Source organism: Theobroma cacao, chromosome 9, assembly GCF_053813885.1.
Source record: "Theobroma cacao isolate CCN51 chromosome 9, ASM5381388v1, whole genome shotgun sequence".
In the NCBI taxonomy this organism is placed as follows: domain Eukaryota; kingdom Viridiplantae; phylum Streptophyta; class Magnoliopsida; order Malvales; family Malvaceae; genus Theobroma; species Theobroma cacao.
Genome location: NC_142647.1, coordinates 14,659,086 through 14,668,502, shown reverse-complemented (window position 1 = coordinate 14,668,502; position 9,417 = coordinate 14,659,086). Strand labels below are relative to the sequence as shown.

Genomic DNA, 9,417 nt, shown 5'->3' with positions numbered 1-9,417 from the left:
GTCCAAGACTTCTGAAAAAGACCTGTCAAGTCTCGAACAAGCCTGTCTAGAATTTGCTCGTTAATCCATTACATTCAATCACCATATAATATTGATACTTTCATATACTAAATTGAACCATAAATATAAAAATTAATACAAACTTTTTCCTTTTATTCGTAAGTATATGCATTAAAATCTATAATCTCTAAATTAGTGCTTATATAAAAATTTAGAATTCGTTTACAACTTAATAAATAAAATACTACGACTTGACCTCTAACAACGGAGCGACTCGAAATAAATTGCTAAGAGATGCCTTTACCTATTCACGGTGGACCGAACACGTCACTGACTACACGCTAGGCTGATCCCTATCTGCAAAAGGGGAAACAAAGGGGTGTGAGTCTCATAGACTCAGTGATAATCATTGACTCAGCAAGTAGGGCGTAAATGGAAACAAGCAAACGACAAATCAGTTGAATATAAAAATGCAAGATTATAAAAGCAACTCGTTTCAAAAGAAGGTTTGTGCCTTATATACAAGTCGAGAATTTCTTATAAAATATAAATAATCGAGGTAATAAAATTTTTCACATCAAAATATATTAATAATCATTTTTGAATCAAATCAATAAAATTTAGCAAGCTCTCGCAAAACCAAATAATATTTAAAATCATGCACAAATCATAACTTACCCCATATGTGAGGAATTACAGATTCATTTCACAAATAAACAAATAGGGGAGCTACGAAAAATCGTTTAATTCCATTTTGACCATGCAGAAAAATATAATTCATAATATTAAAACTTATTTCAACTCATATAAAACCATTACATTTTTGTCAAAAATAAACAACATGGCTTATGACTTTCTTAAAAACTTGGCTTATGCCAAAACTCATTCTCATACTCGGTTGTCAGGGATACCTTGGCCTGGGGCTATCCCAACCGAGTTCGCCAAGGCTGTTAAAAAGTCATGTACGCATAAATCATATTTTTATTTTGAAAACATAACCGTTCCTTGGCGTTGGCTGAGTTCACCCTCACGTGGTGGTTTGGCGTGAAGTGAACTCTAAAGTTTTAACCTCAGGAGTTATCCAACCGCGCCTCTCATACTGAGGTATGAATGTAATAGGGTTACCGTGCCCTTCTAATATGCTGGTCCACGGAACCCGTCCACTGCAGCGACCAATTTATAACCCACCATACAATAAAATTTACGATAGCATGACATTGTAATTATTTTATTTTACAGCCTCTCAAGGCAAATCAACAGTTCATACATTTTCAGCACATTTACCAATTCAACCATTCATGCCAATATTATCATAAGTCATTCGATTCAAAATACAATTTATAAGACAACAAGTAGCAGTCTCCAATTACTCTTGAATTTCTTGGTTAAAATGAAATCACCTTTTAAAAGAATTCAAATTTGATCTTCAAGGGGATATTTTAAATCTTTCTCAAAATATCGATCCCCACATCACGTTAAAACTCTTTTTTTGTAAAATGTTCATTGTAAATATTTGCATGATAGTTTGTATTAAAATAGAATGGTGAATATGTAATAAATTTCATGAATGCACACCACACAAACAATAAGGCATAATTTCCTTTGATGTAAATTTTTTCAAAAAGCTTGTTTCCCGGTTTAAAACACTTTACGTCTAATATATATATATATATATATATATATATTTCAAATGATTTCTAAAAATAACTTACACCCACAATTCCTTGAAATTCTATAAATGCATGCTTTCCATAAATTTTTCACTTCACATAAAATATACATACATGTATATATATACTGAATTTTTAAAATTGACACCCCTTACTCACCTCATAATAGTGGGATATTACTTCACTATTGATTCGTATGCGCATATAATTATTTCTATTTGTCTTTCACATACTTCGCTCGGCATGCCTCGACGATAAACTTTCCTAGCAATAATTTAAACTCGGTATACTTAATCACACATTTGTATGGGTAGCACTTAATTAAAAATTCCTTAAGCAACTTGCATATTTTTCCATCCAAAACATGCACAATATTAAACTATCCATAAACTTTAAAATATAACATTAACTTACCATTGGGCCCTCTCCATGGGCTTCTCCATTTTTCCTATTTGGGCTAAGCCCATTTATTTTTATTTCCTATTGGGCCATGCCCACTTATTTTCTATTGGGTCATGCCCATTTATTTTCTATTTCTTTTTCTTTTTTTTTCTTTCTTTTTCTCTCTTCCACGTTTTTTCTTCTTTTCTTTTTTTTTCTTTCCAGCCCGTCACTCCCTTCACCATCGTGGCTTCCTCTCTTCCTTTCCTCTTAAAATCGATCACCAAAAGCCTCATTTTCTCACCCTCTTTGCTGCCATTTTCTACTCTAAAATCAGCAGATTTTCAGCTTAAATTTCCAGCAACAAAACTTCTCAATTTTAGCAGCACAAAGCTGTCCAATTTTCCTGCACAAAGTACCAGCAAACAGCTCCAATTTTTTTGCACAAATTGGCAGCAAACAACTCAAATTTTCAGCAGCCAAAGTTGTCCTTCAATGGCAGCAAAAACCTCCAAAAATTTCCAGCAGCAAATTCACAAATTTTCAGCAACAAAAACCTTGAATTTTCAGCACCAAAATTAACCATAAAAACCTCAAAAATTTCTGCAATTAACCTAAAAAAAAGTCATCTTTCTTACCTCAAAATTTTTCAGCTTTTTCTTCTTCCAAAAATTACAGCAAAAAGCTCTCTTTTCCTCCCTCAAAGTGCAGCAAAACCGTGCCAAGAAAAGAGCAAAATTTTCATTCCTTTTCTCTTCCTCTCCCACGGTTTTTCTTTCTCTCCCTTTTTCTCTTCATTTCTTTCTTCCTCTCTCACTCTCAACCGATTTCCTCTCCTTTTTCTCTTTTATCTCTTTTTCGTTTCTTTCATCTCACATGGCCGGCCCCACCATCATTTCTACATTCTTCTCTTTTGTTTTCTTTGCTTTTTGTCTTTCTTCCTTTGATTTTTGTATGGTCGGCCATTCACCTTAGAATTCTTTGGTTTGACTTTTCAACATCTTTTCTTCATTATTTTATCATCCATTTTATTTTCATAATATTTTTATTTCTTCAAAATAATAAAATTTACATATTATGCCTTAACTTTATTTTATTTAATACACCTCCCTCAAATTTTCATATTTTAAAATTAATTCTTTCGACACGTGTAGAAATTTTAATTTTCTTCTGTCTTCTTTTTTTTACACGTGTATAATCAAAATATCGAGATCGTATTTCAACGCGGTGTCACCATAATATTTAAATATTTACTAACCCGCGTTAGCTCGATTTAGTAAAATCACACTGACACAATTACCGTCGTTTTCCTTCAAATTTCTTCTTTACTTGTTCTCCCCCACTTAAATTAGTCATATTCCATTTTTCATGACCAATTCCGACAACATATAAAATATTAATACTTTAATATTATTTTATTAAATAAAATATTATTTTATTTCAAAATTTTTCACTTGCCTTCTTTGGTCCCGAAACACATCATTACATCTCGATTTACTTCCAAATCATCCTTTAGCTTACTAATTCCTCTCCAACGAAAATATTATTATTTAATTATTGTTTATGCATACGCGAAGCATTTTATTTTTGAACGCTCCTTTCATCCTTTGTCGCTCTTTAGCACGCCAATTCACATCAAACGATCATTCGTTTGATCAATAAGGTCTTATTTGTGTCCAACGAGGGTGCGGGGTATTACATATATAGTCACTTAATGGTAGATGGAAGCTAGTTAAAAATAACTAGCAGAACATGATTTAGTGGATAGCTTTTAGAACTATAATTATGCAAATCGGGTTGGTTGTGATGTTGTTGTGATGATAGGTCCTAACGAGGCCCAACAATTCCATTTGGACCATTAGTGGAGGTTGGAGTCTAGTAAAGATTCAACAAATATCGGTGAGTGAACTTGCACTAAAATGTTTTGGGTAGATGTACATACGTTTGAGTGAATCACTTGAACTGTTTAAATTATTTTTTCTTCAAAATGCATGGGAACAAGCCTTTAGTGAAATGTTTTTGTGATGTGGAACATGATTGTGATGAATCTATGTACCTCTATATGACGCTGATATGTATATAAAGATATATGGTATGTATTGTTGAATAATTTTGTATAATTGATGTAACTGTGCATGTGCGGAGTGGGCAGTGCACATACCGGTTGAATGACAATGTTGTAACAATTACAATCGTGCATGTGCAGAGTGGGAAGTGCACATGCCGACTATGATGTGCGTGTGGGGAGTGCACGTTGGCTGAGTGAGGTGGTGGTAGTCGTGTTTATATATATATACATGCATAATAGAAGGTTTATGAATATAGTACGTAATTGTAATGTATGTGGAATTTTGCATGTTGAACATTGAAAGTTGCTAAGTATTTTCAAATTGATGTTTATTGCAGCAAGGAATTTGGCTGCAGCGAAAATGGATTCTTGCTACAGCCTGAAACTCTCAGGTGGTGGTGTAGTTCTGTCACTTTGATAGCAATTTTGACCACCTTCTAATCCGAACTAGGAAAAGTGGTAAACATTAAAGTCGTAGCCCTGCCTCTTAGCTTTCTAATGACCCAACAAGCATGTCAATTGGACTTCTGTAGTGGGAGATATGCTTGAAAAATCGAAACATGTACAAACCGAGAATGCCTTTTGCTGCAGCGAGAAACGTGCTGTCACGTTGCTACCTTGCTCGGGTTCAGATACAATTTTTCTTCACTCCTTTATTTCATGATTGAGCATGGGTCTTTGCAACACTAAGAGTTTACTAACCAATGTTCGAAACAAGGGGTTTAGGAAATAAATTAAACTAAATTGCATTGTTTTCAAAACAAGAGCATCATGATTTTCAAATTTTCCTTATCAATTGCGTGTTCCTTTCCTATGTTCACTCACTAAGTTTATACTCACGGTTTTCAACTTCATGTTTTCATATCAGGAGGCAGTTGGAACCTAGGTCGAGGTGTCCACGTAGACTCATCTCTTTGGTAGGTATCTCGACATTCTATAGTTGTACCTTCGCCAAGGTCACTCCGCTGGAAGTCGAGTGTCTTTATGCTGTATATAGATAAATGAAATGTAAATTTTTAAGATACTTGTCCTAGACAATATATATATATACTTTGAATGGTAACGCCACTATGAGTTGGCAATGGTTAGCACCATTTTAGGGTTATATATATATGCGAGTATTTGATCATTGTAGCATATCATTCAAGTACTTGCAGTTGAGATCATGAAATGTGACTTTAGGAATATTCGATACAATAATGAACAGGTTACATAAATAGGCTTGCTTGGACTTATTGAGTTATGCTCATTGGGTCCATGCGCCGGTCATGGCCCGAAAATTTGGGTCGTGACATTTAGGCCCCTATTCCACCCTTCCAACCCAAGCACTATAGGATTACGATCCGAAATTGATTATGGAAGACACCTCTACACCAAATTAGGTTCCTTGGCCAAGAACTCCGCATCGACCATGAATTGGTCTAACCTACCAAAAATAGGTTTATCTCTATTGTTGCTCCAAGTGAATTTGCTTCCTACAAGCAGAAAATCAACTAACCCTACCTCATTAATAAATTCATTAAATTTTGCAATTATCCTTGAGTAGTCCCCCCTACCAATTCTTTCCTCATCAAATCTTACAATATTGAAATCACCCCCACTACCCATATGGCTCTCGACCTCTCCATAATTTGCTTTATTTCATTAAACACCTTGCTTCTTTCTTTTTCATTATTTGGCACATAAATGTTGCCAAACTCGTACTTAGCATTAGAATCCTTTGTTGTCCCCACAAGCAGAATGAATTTTTAAGAAGAAAACACTCCACTAGATTAAAGAAATTAGCTTGCCACATACACACTAGCCCCCTTGATCTTCTTTCAGACTTCACGGCTCTACCTTCAATTTTCTCCCTCTACCAAAGTTTTTCGTACAAGCCTTTATACGGTTCTTGGAGTTTTGTTTCTTGAACAAATACAAGATTTGGATTGCTCCTCCTTATTGATCGCCTCAATGCCCTCTTTTCTTTCCCCTATAGATCCCTTTTAAGTTTCAAGACAAGATAATCATAAAGACAAGAAATACTCATCTCTCTAATAGGCCTTCTATCACTTGACGGCTTGGGTCTTCAACATCCTTCTGCTCTGAGCTCCTTAAACATCCTAACCACTTCTTCCTTCCCATCCTAAAAATCTAAACCCATATTACTACTAGCATCCATTGTTGCTAGAGCATCCCTCCATAATGCCTCATTCCTCTTAGCTGTGCTTGTATTAGAATCAGAAAATGACTTCTTACTCTTCTCAACTGTTTCATCCATAATTTCACTCTTGTTATCTCCCTTTATTGCCCTTATCGGCCTTTTTTTCTTGTTTGTATCCCTCTTTACTACTCCAAGTATGCGGTTCCATCTCTTAGCCTTTAGGTTGCCCCTAAATTTTTCTTAGCTTTTTTGTTCCATAACTAGGCCAATGTTTTTATTCTCCTATGTCCGTTAGTCCGAACCTCTTATATCCATTCTTTTTTTTCCCTGTTTGCTTGCTTTCTTTTACATGATCCTCTCTTGCAGTTTGCTTATCCACAGAGGATTCATTCCCTTACAGTTTCCTTAACTTTACCTTTCTTTTTGTGCTTTTGCTCTTTAAGAGCTTTATAAGAGTCACATCATCCGATATAGATAAGCCCAAGTCTCTAAGTCTTTGTACTAAACCCCTCCCTTTCTTCACTACCACAACACTTTCTTTGCAATTCCTTTCTTTTCCTAGCACATCATTAGAAAAGCCTAGAGAGTTCCCCTCCTCTTCCTTAGTGGGGCTTCGTTCACTGTCCCTTAAACTTTTCATCAAATAAAATATGGCCTATAGCTTTAGTTAGCAATGAATGCCTAATGTGCTTTGATTAAATATCTTTTCCTTGAATCTTGATAATTGGTATTCATTGATGATTGAATGTTCACTTTGAATATTCTCATGAGTTAAGTGCTTTACTCTCAATATTCTATAACAATCGATATCACTCATGAATCATGAATTATTGAGAATTTGCATGTACCTTGAACTTCAATGGTTGCATAATTTTTCAATGGGTATATGTTTATATCGAACTCATGGTTGCATTTTGATGAACAAAATTGGAATCATGATCAAGGAAGATAGCCATGTTATTTCTTGTAATTATGTTTGTGCTTATTTGATCATAACCTTCATACATGATTGCAATAAATGCAAAATGGTTTAGTCATGTTTCATTAATAATGATATGCCTTTGTGAAAGTTCTCCTTGTATTAACAACTTCATATATTATTTGGAGAATATACCTTCCAATGCTTGCTTCAAAATGACTTGGATGAATGACTGCTTGAAATTGATTTGGAAGAATACTTGCTAAAAATGCTTAATAATGACATTTTTTTCCTCGAGTTGCTATTTTTATGGAATTTCCTAAAAATGCTTTATTAATATTGGTTGGTTGATTGATATTGGAATAAATAATGAATGCTTGATGATGATTGATAATTCTTGATGATAATTGAGAATAATGCTTGGAGACTAATGATACCTTAAACATGCCTAAGAATTACTTTGAAAACACTTCTTGAAAATATAAGTATTGGATGCACATGTTGAACATTTATTCAAATACTCATAATCTTTTGGTTCCATGAATACTTGAGTATTAGGGAAATAAATTGATTATCCATTTGAATGCTCATTTGTTCTAGGCTCATGATTTCTCTCCTAATATTTGATCTATTAAGGATCTTTAATAATTTGTGTTGAGCTTATGATTTCTTAAAAGGGAGTCAATCATTGTCCTTGATAGGAATTCAGATCTTCAACAACAAAGTTTGGTGAGATTCAACATATGGTGTTCTTCACTACCGGTAACATCTTTCTAAACACCAAAAAAGATATTATGCCTTTTATTGCTTCTCACTTAAACTTGAATGTTGATATGCATAATTGGTATCAAGCCTTAAGTTTTCTTAATTAGTGTCTAGCTTTAAAATTAGCATCAAGCTTTATAATTGTCTATTCTTTCTTGAGCTTTAAATTAATCATATCTTTTTTAAATGTTTTGAGTCTTGAAGTTGATAAGCTTGGAATGCTTAGTGATACGGGAAGTCTTTATTAGTGCTTTACCAATTGATATAATGAGCTGTAAAATGATTTCATCTCTCATAATTGATATTGTGCTTTTACAAAGGGGGAGATTGTACTTATATCTATCAATTGGTATATTGAGCTTTAACACTTGGTATTGGAGTTAAAACATAGCTTATGTGCTTATTGAACATCTTTATGCTTATCTTTCTTGAACTTCAAAAATGTTATTTTTCTTGAACATCTATATACATGTGGCATTCTTATTGATGATTTTCTTGATGAATAAAAACTTGAATGTGCTTAATGGGCACATTTCTTAATGACTTGGTTGAGGATATTAAGTGCATACATATGATGACTTGGTGACTTTATGGTTACATATTCATGGTCTTAATGCTTATATTCTTGATGGATTTTGCTAACCATTATTTCTTGAGCTTAAGTGTTTAATGTTCACTCTTCTTAACCTTTTTGATATAACAAAAAGGGGGAGAAGGTTTATGAGCAAATTTAATTTCATGCATATGTTGAGGGGGAGATTTTAAAATCATTTCAAATGAAAATTATGCTCATAGTTTTGTCATATCAAAGAGGGAAGATTGTTAGCTTTAAAATTATTATAGTTTTGCTTATGACAAAATGATCAAATTTGCTTGAACATTATTTGACTAATCCTTGACAATTTCTTGAAATGATTTAACTCACATACATTTGTTCCTACATAGACACAAGCTTGACTCTTGAAGATGTTGAACTATATCTATAAGATTGTATGACTTAGGTGTATGAGTGCTTATGATTCTCATTCATTAAAGTCTAATTTAAAGATTAAAGGAAAATTTAGATGCACTCATTAAGATGGAGTTTTAAATATCTTGTTTAATGATGAAAAGGAAAAAAGAAAGAAGAAAGACCAAGTCAAATAGAGTTAAATAGGTTTTCAAGTTTAATTTATGTGTGATACTCGATTTTGGTTTTTCTGAATATTATGTAAAGAAAAATAGATGCATTGACTAAAGGGGAGCAACTCATTACACACAAAGATTTGAAACATTCATATTGAACATAGACATTGCACTCTTAATCTAGGAGTGTTTTGTCATCATAAAAAATAAGAGATAGAGAATGTTAACTCTATATGTTTTTTATAATAATAAAACATTCCCACTTATTTATGTTTAACTATACTACTTGAGTGTGCAAGATGAAAAATGTATGCCAATAATAAATTGATCACTAAAAAGTAAATAT

The 9,417-nt window shown here is 33.3% G+C and overlaps 1 long non-coding RNA gene across 1 annotated transcript; it reads right to left on the bottom strand.

Annotated features, from left to right (window-relative positions):
* Positions 1-209: 209 nt before the first annotated feature.
* Positions 210-2,919, bottom strand: LOC148760768 (uncharacterized). The gene is made up of 3 exons (XR_016028554.1): positions 2,085-2,919; positions 1,830-1,934; positions 210-357 (listed from the first exon to the last, which is right to left on the bottom strand). It is a non-coding gene; the product is annotated as an uncharacterized LOC148760768 (long non-coding RNA).
* Between the last annotated feature and the right edge of the window lie 6,498 nt (positions 2,920-9,417).